At 36.8% G+C, this 25,572-nt stretch overlaps 1 non-coding gene and 1 pseudogene across 1 annotated transcript; one reads left to right on the top strand and one right to left on the bottom strand.

Moving 5' to 3' along the window:
• Window positions 1–6,907: 6,907 nt before the first annotated feature.
• On the bottom strand, window positions 6,908–7,071 carry LOC138380942 (U1 spliceosomal RNA). Its single transcript, XR_011232919.1, has one exon. It is a non-coding gene; the product is annotated as a U1 spliceosomal RNA (small nuclear RNA).
• Window positions 7,072–15,201: 8,130 nt separating this feature from the next.
• LOC138398630 (heat shock cognate 71 kDa protein pseudogene) lies at window positions 15,202–17,205 on the top strand (annotated as a pseudogene).
• Window positions 17,206–25,572: the final 8,367 nt, after the last annotated feature.

Here is a 25,572-nt window from a genome sequence, read left to right as displayed (position 1 = left end):
ACTTTCCAAGTCTGGGCTCAGCGAGCATGTCAATTGCTGCTTCAGCAGCCGTGGAGTGATTACAAGGACTGAATCAAGCACTACTGGGGAACTTGGGAATTCCTGGGAAGCCAAAGTCCTGGCAGGGAGGAGAAGAGCAGATAGTAAAACACACGGGGCTTGGAGCCAGAGCAGTTGGACATTCTTATAAAGGTGACTCAGGGGCTGCCCAAGCCTGCAACATACCCATTACTCATTCTTTGGCAATAAACCCAGAATTCAGCACTCTAGTGCTCTCTGGGCTTCTTCCTCTTACATTCAAAGTGATTGGCCATGCTTTCCTGATTTAACTTGCAGGTCAGCCTTTGGGAAAATGGTGTTAAAGAGAGAAATCTGTAAAATGACATATCATTTGGTGTGATTTTATGTCTTTTAGAAGGTTTTGGAAACAGCAGCCTATCTGTCCCCTCGTGTTTAACTCGATTCTCCAAGCAACAAAGTCTTGGACACAAACCACTAACACTCTTCAAATGGCTCACTTTCAAAAGAGCATAGGAATTTTATTCCTTCCACCAACTGAGGGGAGAGAGAATGCCACAGCACTCAGCAGGGCAATTCAACTTTCACCAGCTGAGACAGAGTTAAGCCTTCAGAATTGTCGTCCCCTAAAGGAAAATAAAACACAAGGAGAGGGAATTAAGATGATCTTGCATCATTAAACAGTCACGTGCATTACTGAAAGATGTTGCTTTCTCATTGGAGCTATTAAGTATCACTTTGAATAATGGCTCCAGAGAGCTAAAGGCCAGAATAAAGGCAAAAGAAACATGAAAATATCAGAAATAAAAAAAAAAAAAATCAGAACTGGGAAGAATAGACATTTCTTGCAATAAATGTTAAAAGTCATATTCATGCTCACATGTATGTACATAGAAGACATATTTAAAGCATAAGAGAGAATCATTTCTCTTATAAAATCACTTTTACAATTTATTGATTCTCTAGCTTTTATGAACCCTTCTTGTGTTCTGCAATAATTTATGTCAGTGTGTTTGACTTTTATTTTAATCAAACATAGAGGTTTGTACTCACTCACGATAAAACACATTCTAGAAGATTGGTCTCAGAAACTTTTGCATTTAGCTGGGAGTGGAATGTTTCCTTTCCAAATTGAAGGAGGTAGGATTGATGTATTAGTATTTTTGTGGCATCGCAAAAATGAGAATGGGGCTAACAAAGCAATGTAGTTTGTCAAATATTTCACCTTCCCACTAGACGAGAATTGGCTCCTGGGTTAGCACCCCATGGTGGAGGTGAGTGTGGGTGTGGATCAGATATTTTGTTTATGACAAAACCTGTATTTTATGATAGCCTATGCCTTGGATTAAGAGCTAGTTCATAGCTCTTTAGTTTAAGGAATGTACTAATTAGGTAAATTTTTAATTAAAAATAATATGATGTGTAAGATTATAACTCAGATCTTCCTGAAAACCTTGGGAGACCAAAAAGCAAGCCATATGCTAATGACAGGATGAAAGGAGGGCTACCCAGGGGCATTCTGTGTACTGTCACATTTTATCTAAATCATAAGTTAATGACAATGTTGTAAATAAGGTTGGAAGGTTTGAGGAAAATGTCATTTGGCGCAGTAACACCCAACATCCTTTGTTGCCATCAATCAATCAGCTAACACGTTGATTATCCAAGTACTAACGGTTAGAGGGTTACCCAAGTAAAACATGTGAGAGGCTAGTAGTCTGACACCTGTACTAAAAGCAGGCTGTCTTCTAAAGAGTTTTAAAAGGAACAAAAGTTTCAGAAATCATTTTGAAAAACTCTCCTTACCCTACTTGTAGCTCTCGAAGATCATAAAATAAAAGTGTGCCATCTAGGATCACACATATGGTGAAATCTTTAAGTCAGTTACCTGTCATTTTACAGGAACTTCTGAAGTTTTCTCCTTTCTACCGTGGTCCCTCCAAGTGATGGAAACTATAGTTTGATTTAGAAAGAAAGATAGAAAGAGAGAGAGAGAGAAGAGAAGAGAAGAGAAGAGAAAAAGGAATTGAAAGGAAAGGAAAGGAATTGAAAGGAAAGGAAAGGAGGGAAGGAGGGAGGGAGGGAAAAGAGAAAAGCAAAGCAAAGCAAAGCGAAGCAAGATTTGGTTTAGTCAGGGTTTCTATTGCTTTTAAGGAGAATCTGGGGTCAATCTTACTTGTTCCATAGACTTTTTAAACCTGATGACTTTCAATGGTACCATGTCCAGCTTTTGACCTCATAGCTTTACTACTATCACTACTGCTACAAAGTTCTCTAATTTCAGAGAGGGGTGAAGGTGCAAGTGAAAGAGAGAGAGAGAAATGAGAGAGGGGTGGGAAGAAATAAGAAAATACATTGTTTATACTAGGCAAATCAGAAATATAAAGATATCCTGAAAAATATCAATTGCTCTAGAAAGTTTGATATAAAGGTAATTAGGCAGAATTGATTATCTTTTCCTAATACGCTGAAAAATGGGAAATCAAAAAATTTATTTCTCCTCATAGGGTTATACTGCTTAGCTGAAGTTGCAGAAGATTCTTTTTTTTTTTTTTTGTTGAGACAGAGTCTCACTTTGTTGCCCAGGCTAGAGTGAGTGCCGTGGCGTCAGCTTAGCTCACAGCAACCTCAGACTCCTCGGCTTAAGCGATCCTACTGCCTCAGCCTCCCGAGTAGCTGGGACTACAGGCATGCGCCACTATGCCCGGCTAATTTTTTCTATATAGATTTTTAGTTGTCCATATAATGTCTTTCCATTTTTAGTAGAGACGGGGTCTCGCTCAGGCTGGTCTCGAACTCCTGACCTTGAGCAATCCACCCGCCTCGGCCTCCCAGAGTGCTAGGATTACAGGCGTGAGCCACCGCGCCCGGCCTAGAAGATTCTTAACATAAAAGAAAGTTCACAAAATATACGATGTGTTGACACTATGGGGGTCTTATTAGAGGAAACATTTTTATTATTAGAGTATTACAGTCCTAAAAACCTAAAATTCGGAGATCAGAGAAATTCTATGTGTCTGAAAAAAGCATGAGAAATAGTTTTGAACTTTCTGTTCAGGAAAAACAGTGCCTAAACCATTTTTACCAAGAGGTTGTATAATACTTCAAGTATTTGGGTCAATTTCATAAATGTTTTACCTGAATAAGGGATTGCAAACAATACTTCTGCTGTTATGAAAGTTCAGATTATATTACTATGCAGTTTTTTTAACTTTAAAGTTTTAATTATACAATTGTTATTTACATGGATCAGAAACTTTTAGTCCTTTCAGTTCAATAAAGATAAATTTAACATCATTGAGGAAATTAAAACAGAGCTGCTACCTCAAAGTACAAATCAAAGTATTAGGTCTTAGAGTCAAACTCTGTCTTCTTAACTTTTAGTTTGAATTAATAGATAAAAATGCCTTGTTAACTTTGGCTTGGCTATTTGGCATAGAATTATTTCTGCACACTCAGGTAATTGACTTAAAAGCTTAAACAAATCTCTTTACCTGAGACAGCTATCTAATTGCATCAATTATCTGGCTTGATCTTCCCTGTTGCATGAATCCAATTGACTTCCTTGTGGCATATGACTTCTTTGTATATTGTTTGTTTGTTTTTCTGTGATAACCAAATGGATGGTGAGAAAAGTACATAGCTGTGAGCACAGACAACTACACTTTGAAAAACATGTGCTTCCAGTTTGGGGTGCAAGTTAAATTAATTTTGAGTCAACCTGGAACTCAGGTCAGGTGTCTAACTTCTGTCTGTGGCCTGTTCTCAATACCCCAAAGACAGATCAAGTCACTTGCGCACCTGGTGAATCATGCAACATTAGAGCTTGCTAGGGAGGGAGAAAAGGTAAGTTTTTTTTTTTTTTTTCTTTGAACCCAGCTGGCATTCAACATACTCTTTGAAACAAGAGGATTGATAGCCCATGCAATTTTAATCTGGGTTAATATGCATTTTTAATAAAACTGCAGATGCTATTCTTCTTTATACATGTCCAACTCTATAGTGTCATTCACTGCTCAAGTATTGGTGGTCATATTCATTGTGGCAAATAACTATGTTATAAAATGTGCAGTCCCTTGAAGAATGTTGGCTTTAGAAACATTTTTTCCTTCTCTTCATGAATCCAATCCTGAATTTGTTAGTTACTTCTGCAGATTATAGATACCAGTTTCTTATTAGAGTCTCAAAAATCTCCCTTGTTTGAGACATACCAGCAGAGTTAAAATTTTTAACCACAAAGGATTTAGAACAAACTGGAGACATTTTCCTCATGGAGAAGGTTGAAAGTCTTTAGCAGCTATCAGATGTGGTACTGTAGCCATGTGGCCTCCTAGGGCAAAGCCCCAAGAATATGTCATAGCTTTGTTAGAACATGAACAATACCCAGAGCAGAAAAAGTAAAAGAAGCTTTTCATTAAAGCCAACTTGCCCTGGATTTCGAGGTCCGCTCATTGCCACAGAATGATGGCTACTTTCATCCCTAGTTTCCATATCTGCTGGGAGGTGATTGATTAACCTCAGCTGCTATATACTTCCTAGATTTGGTTGGCCTTTTGTCAGTCTCTCATGCTTAGTCATAATCTCTGGCTTCTGAAGCACCTCCCTTTACCCGACCCTTTCTATAAGCATTGACTGTAAGTCTCTCCTTTGTCTCTCTGAATAGTCACATCATTCAACAGGGAGGAATCAGTTATTGGCAGTGGTCCTCAGTAAATATTTGCAGGTTAATTTGTAGCTCACAGGAGCCTCTGCTTACTTCAAACCCTACTCCCTTAGAGTGATACTATGTGTAATATTTATTAATTTATTAATACAAATAGTGAGTTTAAACCATGTGCCACAATGAACATAATACAGTGCCTGCCCTCAGGGAGCTAACTATGAGATCAGAAATAGAGAAGTGAGAACTGCAATTATCAGCCTCTGTAAAGCTGGAGTGTCAGTACTGAAAACCAACACCTATGTCAACAGGACTAATATTTCTCCAGATAATTATCTTCTGGAAAGATAGCATTAACTGCTAGACAACACATAATATTTTTGTTTGCTTCAAGAGATTCCTGAAACTCAATTTATTTGATCAAGAGATTACTCCTCTGGGTATATAGCCTGCATTTTTGAAATCACAGAATGCTCATCAGAGCAAAAATCAAGACTCTCACCTCTCTATGCTCATCAATATTAGCTGCTTACTATTAGATAACAAATTTTGTCCAAGCCAGATTTGTTCCCTGTCTTGATAGACTCATCTGAAACTACTTGGGCCCAGATTTTAAAACCCTGTAACTATCTGCTCCTGAGATACCAGTAAGGCTCTCTAAGATGAAATGCTCCCTTATTGTAGTATGCCAATAACTATGGCTTTGCTTGACCACCAGTTTATTCTGGTGGGCTTTGGGGGGAATTCACATCCAACAGAAGGAGGAAGATAGTTTTTTTAAAGTGTTGTGAGTGCTACAACACTGGCAAAGAAAAATGTGCTCAGGAAGAACATAAAAGGAGCAATTGATAAAGCAATGGGGGAAGAGTAGAAAGAGACCGGGGCTCAGAAATGCTACTGATTTTTTTACATCAATTTTGTAATCTGAGATTTTACTGAATTCATTTATCAAATCAAGAGTATTTTGGAGGATTCTTTAAGATTTTCTAGGGATAAGATCATATCATCAGCAAACATAATTTGACTTCTCTTCCAATTTGGATACGCTTTATTTCTTTCTCTTGCCTGATTGCTCTGGCTAGGACTTCCGGTACTATGGTAAATAGAAGTGGTGAAAGTGGACATCCTTTTCTTGTTTCAATTCTTAGGGGAAATACTTTCAACATTTCCCCATTCAGTACAGTGTTGGCTGAGTTTTTCATATATGGCTTTTATTATTTGAGGTATGTTCCTTACATATGCCAAGTTTATTGAGGGTTCTTGTCATAAAGGGATGCTGGATTTAATGCTTTTAATGCCTCTGTTCTGATGATAATATGGTTTCTATATACCAATAACAACTAAGCTGAGAACAAATTCAAGAACTCAATACCATTTACAAAGCTGCAAAAAAATTAAAATACCTAGGAATATAGTTAGCCAGGAAGGTGAACGATCTGTACAAGGAAAACTACAAAATACTGATGAATGCAATCACAGATAACACACACAAATGGACTGGAAGAACCAATATTTTTAAAATAGCCATACTACCCAAATAATCTACAGATTAAACATATCCCTATCAAAATACTAACATCATTTTTCACAGTATTAGAAAATTCATATGGAACCAATAAAAAGCCCAAATAGCCAAAGCAAAGCAATCCCAATGGAAAAAGCAAACAAAAAACAAAAAACAAAACAAAACAAAAACAAACAAACAAAAAAATGGGAGGCATCACAGTACCTGATTTTAAATTATACTACAAAGCTATAGTAACTGAAACAGCATGGCAGTGGTATAAAAATAGACACATAGATCAACTGAGTAGAATTAAGAACCCAGAAATAAAGCTATATTCCCACAACCATTTGACCTTTGCCAAAACAGACAAAAATGTACGCTGGGCAAAGGATACTCTGTTTAACAAATGATGCTGAGAAAATTGAATAGCCATATGCAGAAGAAGGGAGCTGTATCCCTATCTCTCACCATATACAATAATTAACTCCAGATGAATTAAAGACTTAAATGTAAGTCTTGAAGTCATATAAATTCTGAGAGAAAACCTAGGAAAAACTCTTCTGGACATTAGCCTAGGCAAAGAATTTATGAGTAAGACCCCAACAGCAAATGCAACAAAAACAAAAATAAACAAATCAAACTTAATTAAACTAAAAGGATTCCACACAGCACAAGAAATAATCTTTTTCTTTTTTTATTTTATAGAAAACAATTTCTCTTATCAGGGGAGAAAGCACACATAGTCCCCCACTACCACAAATTATGTAGCCAAGTTTCCCACATTTGGGGAAATTGCTGGGGTCAGCACATCCGGAGTACAATGGATAAGCCTCAGCCTGGGAAAACCACCCTCGTGATCATGATATCTCTTCTTCCAGGTAAGTTTAGCAAAAGAAATAACCAATAGAGTAAATATTCAACATATAGAATAGGAGAAAATATTCACAAGATATGCATTTGATGAAAGACTAAGATCCAGAGTCAAACAACTCAGCAATAAAAAAAAAACAAGTAACCTCATTAAAAAGTGAGCAAACAACATGAACAAACATTTCTCAAAATAAGGTATACAAATGGCCAAGAAAGATATGGAAAAAAATGCTCAATATTACTAATCATCAGGGAAATGCAAATTAAAGCCACAATGAAATACTATCTTACTCTTGTAAAAATGGTCATTATTAAAAAGTCAAAAAAACAATAGATGTTTTTGCAGATGCAGTGAAAAGGGAACACTTATACACTATTGGTGGAAATGCAAATTAATAAAAACCCTGTGGCAAATAGTATGGAGATTCTTCAAAGAACTAAAAGTAGACCTACCATTCAATCAAGTAATCTCACTTCTGGATATCTACCCAAAGGAAGTCATTTTACTAAAAAGACACCTGCACCCTAATGTTCATCACATCACAATTCACAAGTACAAGGATGTGAATCAACCTAAGTGTCCTCCAACTGATGAGTGGATAAAGAAAATGTGGTGTGTGTGGGTGTGTGTGTATATATATATATATGTGTGCCATGGAATAGTACTCAGTTATAAAAATGAATGAAATAGTCTTTTGCAGCAACTTGGATAGAACTTGGGGCCATTATCCTGAGTGAAGTAAGTTAGGAATGGAAAACCAAATATAGCATGTTATCACTCACAAGTAGGAGCTAAACTCTGGGTATGCACGGTCATACAGAGCAGAATAATAGACATTGGAGACTCCAAAAATGGGAGAGTGGAAGGGTGGTGAGTAATAAAAAATTACCCATTGGGTACAATGTGCATTATTTCGGTGATGGGTATAACTAAAAGCCCAGATCTCGCTTCTGTACAAATACCCATGTAATAAAATTGCACTCATGCCCCCTAAATATATGGGAATTAAAAAAAAAAGAAAAAACAAACATAAAAAGAGACCAGGGCTAACTTTCTGGGCATAAGATGGTTAAATATGTACAAATATTATCAAGGCAGAAAGGAGAGAATTGGATGGGGGTGGGTTGAGATTGAGGAAAGGTGCTTAAGGAACAAATGGCATGTGCAATGATTTAGGGACAAAGGAGTGAAAGGAAGGATTCTGGGATTATAGTGGCCTTGGTGTGGCTGGAGCACAGAGTGGGAGGCAGCAAAGGGCAGGGAGTGAGTTGGAGAATTGAGCGGGGCCCAGGAGGGCCTATGGATCAGTAATTAGAACATTTAGAAATATTGATGCTCAGATGAAACTTAATCACCAAACAGTTTTTGGTTATGACAGAAACACACAACATTTTGGACTGGTGTTGGTAATGACAAGTGGGAAGGAAGAGAATGGTCCAGGATGCTGGTAACATTTGCCTTTTTGATCCATCTTCTTTGTGTATGGATGTGGCTGGCTTATGTTTATGGAAATTCACTCAGTAGTACCCTTATGACCTTTATTACACATCAAGGAAAAATTAAAGTACCAAAAAAAAAAAAAAAAAGAGACAGAGAGAAAGAGAGATAGAGAGACAGAATTATTACTATACACAAATAATTTACTGGTGATAGGCTGATTCAATGCAATGTTTTAAATTTCAGGCACAATAAGAAAGTTCACAATATTATTTAAATGAAAATCTGGGAGCACATATTTGGCTATGTTCATATTTATGGAACTTTGGAATTTTGATGTATGTTTTGCAATGTTTGATGTTAAAGTACATTCACCATTGGCAAAGCATGCTTATTTTAAAACATAAAATATGTTTAAAAAGAAATTTCAAAAAGTGCTTTCCATTCTCTAGCTTTGAACAAAAAAAAAAAAAGTATATTAAAAATGCTTTGGAGTAAGTGTTATTGTACAAAAAATAGTTAAGACCTGTATACACTGTCATGGAAACTAGAAATAATGTCCACAGTGTATTATTAATGAAAAAGCAAGTATATTAATTTCTTAGGACTGCTATAACAAATTACCACAACTATGTAGCCTGTAACAAACAGGAAGTATTTCACAGTTCTGAAGGCTAGAAGTCAAAATCAACATCGTGGAGGCCATACTCCCTCTGAAGCCTCTATGGGAGATCCCTCCTTGTCTTTTCCTAGCTTCTAGTAGCAATAGTTGGCATTTCTAAGCTTCTATATGTAACACTCCAATCTCTACTTCCATCATCACATGACATCCCCCCTGTGCATCTCTGTGTCTGTGACTCTTCACCAGTTTTATTGGATTAAGGTCCACACTAACAATCTCATAGTAACTTGATTACGTCTATAAAGACTCTATTTCCAAGTAAGTTGACATTCACAGGTGCTATAGGTTAGGACTTCAACATATCTTTTGGGGAACTCAGTTGAACCCAAAATAGCAAGTTACAGAAAAATATGTACTGTGACTCATTTAGATAAAAATATGTGCACACGAACATGTACATGTTTGTGCAAAACATGGAAAGAACAAGAAGGATGAACACACTAACTTGACTGTGCTTCTCCTGAGGAAGGAGGAAGGGGAGGTTTTATATTTTTTCCTAAGTATTTGGAAAGTTTTTGAATAATTTACAATGATAATTTATTATCAGTATAATTCACTTATTCTTTCAGTATGTATTGATTGAGTGCCTGTGTGTCTTGATCCTAAATGAGATCTCTTTCAATAAAATATATGTAGAAGAAACACCCTCAAAAAGTCAAAGTTTGCAGAGGTTCAAGGAGTACATCAATTAGTTCAATTCATTTAGGATACAGGATTTTTAAAGCCTGTATGATCATATTTCGGTCATATTTGACTTATTTTTCATATTCACTAATAAACTAATTTTGTAATGTCCTCTACCTGTGAGCTGCATGGATTCAAGGTCAGGTGATGTCATCTATTTTAGTTAATAAAATTAATACAAATTAATTATCCAGATTACTCATCCTGCAGCTGCATAGTCCCTACCTAGTCTGATCTTCTGACCAGCAGTCTTAGCATCTTGTCTAATTAAACATATATGTTAATTCTATTCCAAATAGTATGACTTAGGCAAAATATTCATAATGTATCAAAATAGTACTTTATTGTGGTTAGATAGTCAAGGTTGGTCGTGTCTTAGTCCATTTGGGGGAGCTATAATAAAAATAGCATAGACTGGGTGGTTTGTAAACAACAGAAATTTATTTCTCACAGTTCTGGCATCTGCAAAGTCTAAGATCAAGGCACCGGTGGATTCAGTATCTGGTAAGGGCCCACTTCTGGGTTTATAGACAGTTCTCTTTTCATTTGTCTTTTCATGGTAGAGGGCACAGAGGACCTCTCTGGGGTCTCTTTTATAAGGGCGCTAATCCCATTCACGTGGGCTCCACTCTTATGACCTGATCATTTCCCAAAGACCCCACCTCCAAATACCATTACATTGAGATTTAGCTTTTAACATGAGAATTTTGGGAAGACACACTTGGTCCATAACATGTAGCATTAAGTTTTCTTAAAAATTTTAAGCCATGATATATTAATTGAAATATAGGATGGGCATGGTGGCTCACACATGTAATTGTAGCACTTTGGGAGGCCAAAGCAGAGGGATTGTTTGAGGCTAGGAGTTCGAGACCAGCCTGAGAAAGAGCAAGAGCCCGACTCTACAAAAAAGAGAAAAATTAGTCAGGCATGGTGGCGTGTGCCTGTCGTACCAGCTGCTTGGGAGGCTGAGGAAGGAGGATTGCTGGAGCCCAGGAGTTTGAGGTTACAGTGAACTATGGTGATGCCACTGTACTCTAGCCCAGGTGACAGCACAAGACCCTGTCTCCAAATATATATATAACCATTTTCTGTTATTTTTACCTTCAGCTTCAAAATCGAAAGCAATGCCTACACTGAAAGTCTCTTACCCCATTTTTCTCCTCATGTTCATCGTTTGGCAGTTTCTATGCCATTCTTGACCTGTGGAGATTTTTAACAAAGCTGGGAGCTCCAGACTGGGGATAACCTCTCTATGTACACTATGCAGCCATTCTTCTCTGAGGCTTTGGACAATTCCCTGTGACCAGTGACAACTGGGGAGTGCATCACAGACCACTAGGCATCTTATACTCTGCTTATATTCAGAGAAAACATTTCTGTTTTTAAATTTTCTCATTATTTCTGAAAGCATTTTTTTTTTCTATTATCTCTTATTCTGAGTCCCAAGCTTACTTTCTTCAGCAAGTTTAGGCATCTATAGAGGGTGTGGAGAAAATTTGTTTATAAGTAGTTTCTGCTGTTTTTCTTATAGGAAGCTCTGAGGCAAGGGAATTCTCAGAACTTGGCTTTCTTGTTGTAATAGATGCAAAGTAAAAATGCAACATTTATAATAACACAAATAGCTCAAACATAGTCTTGACACTGCATTATTCAGGAATGTTTATAATAAGTTCAACATTTGCCAACAAAAAATTTATAAACACTTCAAAGAGCAAACAATTCCTAGTTTGGAAATATCTATGTTTTCTATAGAAGAATTTCTTGTTCCAATCTTGAGAGGTAGTCAGAATGTTTTGGCTGTGTTTTTAAACAAACTGTTAAAGATGGAATTGAAATAAATGTTACCAAGTAATTGTTCTATAATTAAGTCAAAAGCCTCTTTTTTTTTCTCCCTGAATGGAATCTGAGCCCTATAAAATTTATTCAAAAACTTTGAGCCAATTCTTTTTAGCATTGAAACAGACCTCAGTTAAATTCTATCTTACCTGATTTACTCAAACAAGGAATGTGGAGAAAACCTATGTAAAGAATACGTTTCATTAACATATGACTTCAAGACCAAGAGGAAAAAATATGTGAAGTGTTTTTAAGGTTTTACTTAAGCTGCCAAAGTTATATTAAAAGAATGGAAATGTTTCTTTCCCATGTATCTGCAAAACAAAGGACTTCATGTGAATATGGCCACACAGTAGTAAACCTGAGAGTACCTGGATGAGAGCGCATTTAGAAATACACTGTTAGCACCTTCTCCCTTCAGAATTCAGTTATGTTCTTCTGACATATCTGACCATATCTACATTATAGTTTTACGAATAAATATAAATACTCATAATTTTCAGGTTAATTTCTGTTTTATTTGTTTCATCACTATTATTTAAAATTTCAGTCAGTGATTTTCTTGATGTTTTTTAACATTTTCTGTCACCTTGGACAAGTAAAATCTTTCCACACCACAATTTCTTAACTGTCAGGAGGAAGATGTGATACAGATGTAATACATACATGCAAATGTAGTACATTAGAGGGAGAAATCATTTCATTGTAATATATTCCAAAATTATTTTATATAAAATGAATTTCCAACCAGTTTTCCACTAAACAATTCTTTTTCCCAAATTGATTTTTGCTATTTATTCAATAACCATATTTAAATGTTTATTACATCTCAGGTATGATGCCGAACACCAAGTATACCATGATGAAAAAAATGGAGCCAGTCTAATTTTTTTCCTGTGGAATTGACCCTGTTGTACTGGACAGGAAGGACGTTTGCACACAAACGGGTATATGGGTGGTGACAGGCCTCAAAAATTCCATAAATGTAGGATATACTTCTACATATACAGAGATACATATAGATAAACTGCTAGACAGAGACATACATAGCATAATAATGGATATGAAGGACAGTCTGGTGGATGAGCAAGAGTTCACAAGGTGAAATATTGAGAAGGAAGATTCTAAGCAAAAGGGCGTCCATGAAGGTCTTGTGGCAGGAAAGAGAATAAAGCCTTCTAAGATCTGAGACATATTAATAGAGTTAGAGTTTAGATTTCAAGAGAGAAAACAGAAGGAGATTAATAATGATGAGGTTGGCAGACCCAGACTAGAAGTGCCTAGAATGTTTTTGAATTTCTTCTATCTCCCCTGGGAAGCCATTTCAATATTTCAAGCAGGAAAGAGTGACTTGATTCAATCTGAATTTTAAAAAGTGTCTTTCTCACTGCCATGTGGAAATCGTCCTGGAGTAAAAACAAGGTAACTAGCTTTGTAGCTATCAACTGCTTAGAAGAGACATGGTGGCAGGGATAAAAACTTAGTGATAGAGATTTTAAAAGAATGGATGAACTTGTCTCCTAATTGGGAGTGGAATCAATGAGATTAAGTGAATTGGATGTAAAGGCTTAAGGAGAGAGAGATGTGTGAGATAACTCCCAGGCTTTTGGCATGAGCACATTGGTAGATGGAATTAACATTTATGGATAGGAAGAACACTGTAGGCAAGGGAGAATCAAGGAAGACGAAACTCAAAGTTTAGTTTTAGACATACTAGTGATATATTCCAGATGCTTAAAAGGTTTTGAAAAGAGACATAGGTATGAAGCAGAGTGTGTGGGTCCAGAGACCAAGAGAGGACTTTGTATTGAGAATTGCATTTGGAGCCATCTGCATAGAGAGGGTACATAAATCTATAAAAGCTAAAGTGGAATATGAAGAGAAGAAAAGAGCATCCAGGACTCTGTTGTACACAACTGTCTGGTATACAATAAATTAGAAGTCTGGTACAGGAGAAAGGCAAAACAGAAAAGATGGAACAGATCTAGTATTTGATAACTTAAAAAAAAATCTGAAGGAGAAGTAGACTTTAAGGCAGTGGTCACAAACTCAAATTCAGGTCAGGAGCCGGCAGATGAAGTAACATGTTACAAGGCAAGAGGTGCTTGGCTGGTTGGGTTACCATCTGCCTATGTTCAAGACTCTTTTGAACTGTTTGATATAGCAAAGAGCAAATATATATATATATGTCCATATGTCCTATGGTTTGCTGGCCATGAATTTGGGACCTCTGACAAGCCAATGTCAAAGATTTTCTGCTTTTTGTAAAACAGAAAAATTGTCTTTTAATTTATGTTATGAGCTATGTTCCAAGCTGCTTAAAGATAAGGTGGCAGTTAGACCAAACTTAAAGATTTTTTTAAATAATAAGTATATTTAAGAACAAACTGCATTCCATTTTTATTCATCCAAGTATAGACTTTTACCAAACAATATGGCTTCAAAGAATTTCTCTTTTTCCTCTTAAGATTAGTAAAGCTTTTCTCCTATAACTGCTCCTTTTGGTGACTTTCACATTGATGTGTAAATGTAAACTTTCTTCCCAATTTCTATAGCATGCCATGCAAGCAGGGGTATTTATATCCTAATAACATATGGTATAATAACCCTGAATATATTTTTTATCTTTGAATTTTAAATGTCAATGATATTTACTTTGATGTGAATATATTTTTCTCAAAAAGATCAGATTTGGAATAAGTAGTCAATTTGATAGCATCACCTTTTTATCATTTTTTCTAATTATTTATTGAGTTCCTACTGTATTCAGGATATTTAAGCTTACGCTTAAGACTCAGGTGTTATACAATGATCAAACAGTAATTTGGGAGCAGTGTTTATACATTTGGTTTTGTGCATGGTGTTTTACTTATATGGTCATATGATGCTACTGAACCAACCACACTGCACTGATGTAATGTGTGTGTTTTTCTTTAACATCATCCATTTATCAAATCCACGTTTATTGAGAATCTACAATGTGCAGAGTACTGTGTTAGGCTGTGGGGACATACAAATGAAGAACACATGGCCCTTTTGAAATAAGGGAGTCGTATTTTGTGATAACAATTACAATTCATTGCAATGCCTGTATTGCGTATTAAGTAAAGTGGGAGGACAGAGTTAAGAGTGCCTAATTTAGCTTGGGGTAGAGGCTGGAAATGGCCCAAGACAATTTTCTTGGAAAGGCATAAACCAAACCTTTAAATATAAGTAAAATATTCTCAGCAAAATGGGCTGGAAAGGGCATTTGGATAAAGCAGCAAATACTCTGTGATGATTAACTGAACTGGAGAACACAAAGGTGTCAGAATAAGAGAAAAACATCATACGATTATTTACATTATACAGTAGTCCCCTCATTGCAGCTTAGCTTTCCAAGGTTTCAGACACCTACAATCAACCATGGCCCAAACATCTTAAATGGAAGATTTGGGTCTCAAACACAACAGCAGCTTCTGGGAATTGTGAGCAAGCCCATCTGGGCCTACATGCAAACAACCATGTCTAAGGGACATGCAATTGTTATTAATTCTTGGTACCACTTAGTCTTGTGTGAATGTCTTCTAGCATGGAAAAGTAGAGATAATTGCCAATGATCAGGGAAACTGAACCCCTCAAGCTAGTAAATGCTGTCTTTACTGATACCAAATGATTGATTGGTGATGCTGCAAAGAATCAAGTTGCAATGAACCCTACCACAATGGTGTTTGATGCCAAACATCTGACTGGTTGCAGATTTGATGATGTTGTCCAGTCTGACATGAAGCATTGGCCCCTCATGCTGGTGAGTGATGCCAGCAGGCCCAAGGTCCAAGTAGAATACAAGGGAGAGACAAAAAGGTTCTATCAACACAAGATGTCATCTATGGTTTTGACAAAAATGAAGGAAATCACAGAAACTTGTATTTGGAAGAATGTCACCAATGCTGTGGTCATAGCACCAGCTTACTTTAATGATTCTCACCATCAGGCTAGCAAAGATGCTGGAACCATTTGCTGGTCTCAATGTATATAGGATTATCAATGAGCCAACTGCTTCTGCTATTGCTTATGACTTAGACAAAAAGGTTGGAGCTGAAAGAAATGTGCTGATCTTTGACCTAGGAGGTGGCACTTTTGATGTGTCGGTCCTCACTATTGAGGATGAAATCTTTGAGGTCAAATCCACAGCTGGAGATACCCACTTAGGTGGAGAAGACTTCGACAATCAAATGGTCAATCATTTTATTGCTTAGTTCAAGCCCAGCATAAGTCCATCAGCTAGAACAAGAGAGCTATCTAACACCACAAGCATCCATACTGCTTGTGAATGTGCTAAGCATGCTCTCTCTTCCAGCACCCAGGCCAGTATTCAGATCTATTCTCTATTGGAAGGAATTGATTTCTATACCTCCCTTATCCATGCCTTATTTGAAGAACTGAATGCTGACCTGTTCTGTGACACACTGTGCCCCATAGTGAAAGCCCTTCAAGATGCCAAACTAGACAAGTCACAGATCCACAATATTGTCCTGGTTGCTATATCCCCAAGATATAGCAACTTTTACAAAACTTCATCTGTAGAAAAGAACTGAGTAAGAGCATCAACCCTGACAAGGCTGTTGCTTATTGTGCAGCTGCCCTGGCGGCCATCCTACCTGGAGAAAAATCTAAAGATGTTAGAGATTCACTACTCTTGGATATCACTCCTCTTTCCCTTGGTATTGAAACTGCTGGTGGAGTTATGGCTGTCTTCATTAAGCATGATACTATCATTCCTATCAAACAGACACAAACCTTCACTACCTACTCTGACAATAAGCCTGGTGTGGTCATTCAGGTTTTTGAAGGCAAGTGTTCCATGACCAAAAATAACAACCTGCTTGGCAAGTTCGAGCTAACAGGCATACCTCTTGCACCCCGTGGTGTTCCTCAGATTGAAGTCACTTTCATATTGATGGCAATGGAATCCTCAACATCTCTGCTGTAGCTAAGAGTATGGGAAGAGTACAAGATTAACATCACTAATGACAAGCACCATTTGAGCAAGGAAGACATTGGGCATATGGTCCAGGAAGCTGAGAAGTACAAAGTTGAAGTTGAGAAGTAGAGGGACCAGGTGTAATCCAAGATTTCACTTGAATTCTATGCATTCGACATGAAAACAACTGTTGAAGATAAGAAACTTCAAAGGCAAGTTCAATGATGAGGACAAAGAGAAGATTCTTTACAAGTGTAATGAAATCATCTACTTGCTCCATAAGAACCAGACAGCAGAAAAGGAAGAATTTGAACATCAGCAGAAAGGGCTGGAGAAAGTTTATGACCCCATCATTACCAAGCTGTACCAGAATGCTGGAGGCGTGCCAGGAGGAATGCCTAGGGGGTTCACTGGCGGCCAAGCTCTTCCCTCTGGTTGTGCTTCCTCAGGGCCCACCGCTGAAGAGCTTGATAAAGCCAACCCCACAAATACAGATGTTGCATTGTTTCACATAGTTAAAACATTGAAGGACCCAAATTTGTAACAAATTCTGTGACAGATTTAACACATTGACTGCCTTGTGAGTTGTATTTAACTCAGGCTAGTTTTGAGCCCGGGGCCTCGTGAAGCAAAATCCTGCAGTTGGTTCATGACAATCTTACTTGTTGATGTTCTTATTGTTACAATTAATATAGAAAATTTCATTCTAAAAATATGGATTGCATTGCATATAACTCACACACAGAAAACAATAAAAAATAGCAAATTACAAAGGGTCGTTTTGTTTTAATAAAACACCATGGTCCTAGGGAATAAAATTTTTTCTCTAGCGTCGCAGTCAATGTGTTAAAGTTGATCTGCTATAGTAAATTATTGGGAATTCCTAATACTTGAATATGGAACATGTGCACAGGGGAAGGAAATAGCATTGCACCTTATAATCACTGTATTATAAGTGGAAAATGCAATGTCTTAAATATAACTGTATTTAAAATTGAAAAAAAATTCAAGAAATAGTTTATAAGTTTTAAGCTGTACACCATTCGGAGGAACATGATGAAATCTCCCCATCCCATCCTGTCCCACCCAGGATGTGAATCATCCCTAAGTCTAGTGTATACACACTGTCCACACTCTCCACCCATTAGTTACTTAGAAGCTGTCTTGGTAATCAGGTCAACTGTTTCAGTGTCCCAGTGCTTTTGTTCAAGGAAACTCTTATTTTACTTAATAATTGCCCCAAAATATAAGAGTAGTGATGCTAGCATATTGTTATAATTGTTCTGTTTTATTATTAGTTATTGTTATTAATTTCTTACTGTCCCTATTTTATAAATTAAACTTCATCATAGGTGTCTATGTTTAGGAGACACATGATATATATAGGATTTGGTTCTATCCCTGGTCTCAGGTATCCACTGAGGTTCTTGGACCATATTACCCCATGGATGAGGAGAGACCACTGTATTAAAATTAGAGGATAAAGTCAATGTACATATCATCAAAAACAATATCAGTAAGTAGTTTTTGGTGTTTATTTTTGTGGATTATTGAGTTGGTTTGTTGAGATACAAAGTTCTGTAGCATGGACTATGCTCTCAGGGGGCTTATAGGCTGTATGAGGCTAAGGATTTACATTAGAAAGATAAATACCTCCATATAATCTATTAAAATTATAGAGGCAAAATATGATAGCCTGATTGCCTCACTTATATGTAGATTTAAAGAGCTAGATGTCATCCCTTTGAAAAATACCATTTTATATTAAATAGAGATTATAATAGAGGAGTTGAAAATTTTCTCCACACTTTAAATTTGTTAGAAATAGTATATCCTTGATATTCACTTCCCATCTGTCATAAATTGACCAGTTTGTTTTCAAATACACACATTTTACTCAACAGGCCTCTAAACGATCTAGTGTGTGTTGGCACTAGAAATGCAAAGGTAAGTGACACATGTTCTCTACACTTAGAGGTTCACAATCTCATCAGGAGAGTGAACAGTCTTGTCTTTGATACATCACAAAAGCTACAGGAGAGGAAGTACGTGGTACTGTGGGAGGAAGGGCAGAAATGAATGCTCTGATAGGCTTCATGAAATGGGGTCATTTAATCTGGGATTGAAATACGAGTAGGAGGTTATCAAGAGAATTCAAGGCGCAGCAGGTGTGAAGGTGGCATAAGGCTGTTAATTTTGATATTTGCTTGTAGTTTGGGACAGCCAAAATGAAGAATATGGTAGATAACAGCAGAAATGTACCACAGGGCTCCGACCAGATTATGGAAGACTTTATACACTACAAATATTTTTATTATACGATAGCCTATGCAAAATGTTCTTGTCCTAAAGGGTCATAAGATTTCAAGTCTGTACTTGGTTGCTTTTATTTTTGTCTTCTAATTACTTAAATTTCAAAGATTTCTTTTTGTCATAATTGTCCATTTTATAAAAACAATTCTAAAACTAAATAATATGTTTATTTACATTTGAGGAAGCCCTTTGCCATGTACTTCACTGTAATTCTTCACCATCTTCCATAATTTTCCACTCCTTGAGACTTATCTAAATGTGGAGACCACATGTAAAGTCATCCTTCAAATTTTTATACTCATTTATATAAATGCAACACAAGCAGGTGTGCTCTGAGATCCCCTGGGCTTCCATGGCAGTGGTTACTGTAGCGGTGAATCTGGGAATTCATTTCAAGAAGACAGTCTTTTCATAACCCCAAACCCAGTGAAATGGAATTGCTAAATGTCATGGTCACATTTGGCAAACGAAAATGAAATATAATCAATGAAGTCCCACATTTGAACAAACTGATGCCTTTGTGTTACTTTCTTATACAGTTCCCTTGCAATGAATCTTAACATGTGGAGCTTGGAGAAGAGACAGACATCAAATTTTTACAAGCATTCTTTAAACGTATATGCATGCTAAAAATGTCTGCTTGTATAATATGTACAGTATGTAGTATACACACATACACTATTTTTACAAATACATAAACATGTAATTTTATGGTATGGTATTTAATAAATTAAATACATTTCTAAGAGCTATTGATTTCATAATACATTTTTATCATCCATTTTTGACTTAACATATATTAAAATTATTATCACGTGAGATGGCCCATGGCATATTTTTGAAATTAAAAAGGCTACTTAATGTCACAGATTTGCAAAATAATCATTTTAAATAATTTCCATCTTTATTTGTTAAAAGAATTAGTGATATCCATTTAGATGCTCTCCTTTGTTTGAAAATGTCATTCTGATGTTTCAGGGATAGAACAAAGTCAATTTTTCCAAGACGCATTTTATATAGGATAAAAGCACAGGAAGGTATCTTTAATATCTTCTTGCATTTAATAAAAGAATTAAATGAAATTCTTTTATGTGATGAGGATTATTGTGCTTTTGAAATCCTCCCCACCCCCCAACATTTTGGCACTCTTTCCAAAGCAAAATAGAAGGCCACCACTTTGACCTTTTTTAACTTCTCAACACCACACACAGAGTCAAAGCCAAGGATCACCTTTTTTCTTGTTGGCTGCATCTTCATGAGGATAATAACCAATTATGTATTGTAAAATCTAAAACTAAACCTTTTCCAACATTATGTACTTGAGGATGTACCATAAGTATAGGGTTCTTGTGATTTAGAAAATATAATGACATATTACAGTCATTTTTGAAAGCTAGATCTTAAAAATTAATCCTAGTTTCGATATCAAGTTCAACGTAAAGCTACTTGGTTCATTTTTATCCTCTAATGCGGTACATACTTTCTGGACATTCAATTTTCCTTCATCTTTAGGATCCACTATATGACTGATATTCATAAAAATCTTTCTTTATACAAAATGTCAGCTTTCTCAATAAGAATACAATGTTTGTTTTGGGATAAATTTTAGTCTTAGAGACATTGGAGAGTTGGCTAGGACTAAGGATAGATAAACCCAGCTGCATAAGCTAGAGCCCCTGACCTAGAAGAGCCTAGATTTCAGTGAATAAATAGTGACATCATGCTGCAATCTAGTAAGTACTGTTCCAGAGATAGGAAAAATTAGGTCAAAATGACCAAAGTGGGTGCTGCACTCCCCTGGTCTTTCTTAGAATAATGCTTTTGAATGAGCCAAATGAAAAGATGAAATTCTGCACTGGTTCCTGGCTTGTAATAAAGAATCCCTCATTGCATGGCATCTCCATGTAGTTAGAAAGCACAGAAATCCTAGTTTCCATTACCTTCTGACTTCTGATTGTAATGGGCCATATGGTTCACGATTCTTCTGTAAGTAACTTAATGCTTTGTGTAATTAAGAGGGCATATGCTTCCTGTACAAAATCACTGTTAGATCTTCTTTGCATGGCAGAAACCAACATGGACTCAGTCCTGGTATCAGCTTTTATCTGCTGCCAATAGCTTTAAAATTGCTTAATAAAATTCAAAGAAAATGATGATACATCTTACAGTTATCAAGATAATCACAAGTGCTATTCTAGTTTATTCTGAGACTCTCTGTGCAGAGGAATTTAGCACCTTGTCACTCATCATACCCATTTTTCACCAACAGGCTTTTATGGTGACAATTTGACCAGATCTCAAGCAAAGCTAAAATTCTCTTCAGAATCTTTTTATTCTTTCTGTAATTTATTTACTCTATAACAACATTCCAGCTCACTGATTTTTACTATCTCACTGGGAATCATTTTTTTTTTCCTATTAACCTAGTCTCTACAAAGTAAGAACTGCAGATGTACAATCAAAGAAATATAAATCATCTAGTATAATTTTATACATGAAGAGGACAAAATGTATGTAACTTTTTTATTCCATGTTCTGCGAATAGACTTTCTTTGATATGGACTCAAAATAGCTATAGAATTAAGCCCTTTATCTTGAATCCTTTTTCTGTTTTAAGTTGCTGGAAGCATGGTCTAATTCCTTTCCTTTGTTCTGCTTCACCACACTTTGGAGCCGTCAGAAAACACAGATTTTTACTAAAGCAGTGATTGCCAGAGACCTTGGCTGGGAGTCAGGTGGTGAGCTTCTGCGCACATCAGAATTCACTGTAGGCAGTGGGAATTTTGAAACTTAAAACTATTTAGTATGAAAAACAATATGATGCATGAGTATGTGAGTTAACTTTCATCTATTCCCTAGAGGCATGTGCCAAATCTCAGTAAATAACATAATTATTCTGTATTTCTTCTCCTATCCATCTCCTTCCTATGCAACATTGTAATAACTTCCCACTATGATTAGGGAGAGAACTTCTCTACCTTTTGACGCTGGACTTGGCCATGTAGCTTGCTTTGGCCCAATAAAGGAGATAGAAGTGACAGTGTGCCACTTCTGAGCCTAGGCCTCAAGAGAAACTTGCATGTCTCTAGTTGAGTTCTTGTGCTTATTCTGTAGGCAGAAAAAGACATTCCTGGATGCCTGTTATTCCTTGGAAAAAGAAGAGAGACCTGTGCAGCCCAGCCAACCCTCATATGGATAAGAAACTCACTTGAGATGAGTGGAAGTTTATAGATGCATGAGAAATGTAAGTCTATTACGATTTGCCACTGAGTTTTAAGGTGACTTTTTTTTTTTTTTTTTTTGAGACAGAGTCTCGCTCTGTTGCCTGGGCTAGAGTGAGTGCCGTGGCATCAGCCTAGCTCACAGCAACCTCAAACTCCTGGGCTTAAGAGATCCTACTGCCTCAGCCTCCCGAGTAGCTGGGACTACAGGCATGCGCCACCATGCCCGGCTAACTTTTTCTATATATATTTTAGTTGGCCAGATAATTTCTTTCTGTTTTTAGTAGAGACAAGGTCTCGCTCTTGCTCAGGCTGGTCTCGAACTCCTGACCTCGAGCGATCCACCCGCCTCGGCCTCCCAGAGTGCTAGGATTACAGGTGTGAGCCACCACGCCCGGCCTTAAGGTGACTTCTTTAGCAGCCAAGAGCAATTAGTCTGCATTTGGAAATCTGCCATAAGTGGCTATCCAAGTTTTTCAAAGATCTTTATTGAAATCTACAGCAAAGATTTTGTTATTAATAGTCAGCAAATGGTTGGATAGAGGTAACGTTTCATGAGGTGAGAGGTGTTCAAACTATGTCATTGACCCCACCACTGAAATTACTCTGGTCATACCACACAGATAATCTGCCCAGCTCAGCAATTTAACAACTTTAAATCATGGATAGGGATTCTTTGGTTCTGTGTTCTCCCTACTTCGTGTAGGACTATGTCTCCTGCCTTGATGTTAGGACAGACTGGATCACAATAAATAAATAAATAAACAAACAAACAAATAAATTATCACAAGATTGACTTTTGTGTCTGCTCGGTAATAAATGTTTGCCTTTTTGGAAAATGGTTCTAAGACTGCTTCCATCGTGAAATGTGGAGGTAGTCATCAATGCTTGTGCCAAATCCTTCTGACTCCTCACCTTCCATGGCAAATTCCATTTTTATCCCCTTGGCATTTATGGTTAGTAAGTTGTGAGAGCCAATTAATTGGCATTTAATTGCTTTTACAAGACCTCCCAGGACTCTTTCCCTTTGTCCTCTGCCATGGTGATGGGCAATGTTCTATTTAATTGCTGTCTGATACTCTGGATCACAGAGTGAGGACAACAAGGACAAGGCCAGAGCCCTTGGTGGACCTCCAGTGGATATTCCCAGCCTTATTATTTTAGCCTCTGAGATTTGAGGATTGTTGCTTACTGCAGCATAGGCTAGCATCACATACCATTTGTAAAGAGGCTATCGAGAAGATATGTAGTGATATAGCATTCACCTTGCTCTTGTCACCTCCAGAGAATGGTAACAATGGAACTTGGCAGTTACTGAACGGACAATTTGGCAAAGATGAGGTTGATATATTTTTATACCAATGACTCAAATACAGCCCCCTCTTTCCAGTTGAAAAATATCTCCTGCATCTTTTCTGGACTGAAAATCAGCTGATGGGATACTAATTATTTCTCAGTCAATAAGCCGACTGTCTTAACTCAGTTGCCTGATTTCTCATAACTGGGTTCTGCTCTGAAAGCAGAGAGCATATCTGGTTAAGAGGCCTCGTAGTGTTCAGGAATAATGACATGGAAAAAATAATTTGGGGAAAGTTAAGAAAGTTAAATAAACTCAAGATACTTTCACTTTAATTTTTTCTCAGCAAATACACTGGGCCAATCCTGGTGAGAGTCTTTGCACCCCAGCTGGAAAACTTCACCAGCTCACAGGAAATGGTGGGTCTCAGAAGCTTTTCACCTCAGGGCTGTTGAGACAGGAGATTGGAGGATTTATGGAACATATGCATAATGCATTTCAATATGCTTTTCATGTGCGTGATCTCATTTAGTCTTCCCACAATACTCTGTCTTTAACTATGAATTTTCCTATGAAGGATTCTTCATAAACAATTAAAGGTTAGGTTAGGTACATTGACCAAGACCACACAAGAAGAAAAAATTAGTAGAACTTCTATTTCCTTTTGTTCTTTATCCGACAAGCGTCATGTCTTTTTTCTGCTGTAAGCTGCTTTGGGTTCATCCCTGCTAGATTCTCCCTTAAAGCACATGGAATGGCATTCTTAGTCCACCTTATGTATCCAGGGCATTTTTTTTTTTCCACATGGAAATAAAGTATTTTCATTTTTAAAAATTCAAGTTTGCTTAATTTCTTGTGAGCTGTTCCGTGGGCATTTTTACTGACTAAGGACAGGTGTGCAAGTTATATACAGTATGTGTTGGCCCTACAATTATATCCTGAAGATACATATCACTCTTTCTGGTCTCTCCTGTTTGTTTACTTTTCTTCCTCTTTCCTCAGCTTCATTTCTTATCACTCTTTCCCTTCCTATCCTTTTCCCTTTTCTCTGTACTTTCTCCATTTAGCGGTATTTCTTTAGGGATTTGAAGAGAGGAAAATGAGTTAGAATTAGATCATTGGGTGAGTAAGTGAGGGAAGAAAGCTGGAGCATTTTAGTCTTTCTTCTCTTCTGCTGACCAACCAAAATGAACTAAGTATGATTGATGGTAGCTTTCTGTTATTTCTGAAGGCCAAGTGGTTAAAAATCTGATAAAAGTAGTATCTTACCATAGAATTTAAATAGAATAGAGCTTATCTCTTATCTCTTCATAAAAATCTCCCAATTGTGAAAGAAATGAGCAAAGAGGCTGTTACCCTAGTCTCACACACTAGGGAAAAGGAGTAGAATTATACAATATTTCTCACCATGAATATTTGTTAAGTGTAGACATTTTAAGCCTTGGCTATTTGAGTGACATTTACCACTATATTTATATGAGAATTACATTAAATTTCAGTCCCCTACAAATATGTTCAGAAGATATGTTCATTTTCCTTATCATACTTTTTGCAGAAAAAAAAAAATCACAATTTAGTTCACTGATTTAAAGATATGTAAAGAAATGATAGCAGAAATTCCGGATTTGGTTTCACTGGGGCCTAAACAATGTCAACAAGGATCAAAGTGCTTTGTTTTGTTTTGTTTTTCCTTCTTTCTGCTTTAATGTCTGTATTCTAGAATTTAAGGTAGTTGTCAGAGTTTCAGGGATCATACCCAGGCTTTGAAATGTACTGCAGCAAAAGAGACCATCCTTGCATTTGACTTACTTTTTAAGAGCAAGTCAAGGTCTCTCAGGAGGACCCTCTGCAAAAAACCCTAAGAGCTTATTGGCCTGTGTCACATCTCATGCTCATGCTTAAACAAAATAGATTGAACCTGATTTGTCCTTCAGGTTGGAATAGGGTCACCCTCCCTCAGAGATATATATGCAAACTAAATCAAGCTCTGTAAACAAGAAACAAGGACAAATATTCATAGGGTAAGCAAGCAAAAATGACTCCTGCTGAGTTTGAATGTTTACATATTACTGGTTATTTT

Source organism: Eulemur rufifrons, chromosome 2 (genome assembly GCF_041146395.1).
Source record: "Eulemur rufifrons isolate Redbay chromosome 2, OSU_ERuf_1, whole genome shotgun sequence".
NCBI lineage: Eukaryota > Metazoa > Chordata > Mammalia > Primates > Lemuridae > Eulemur > Eulemur rufifrons.
Note: the sequence above shows the minus strand (reverse complement) of the source record. Positions and strands in the feature narration are given on the sequence as shown.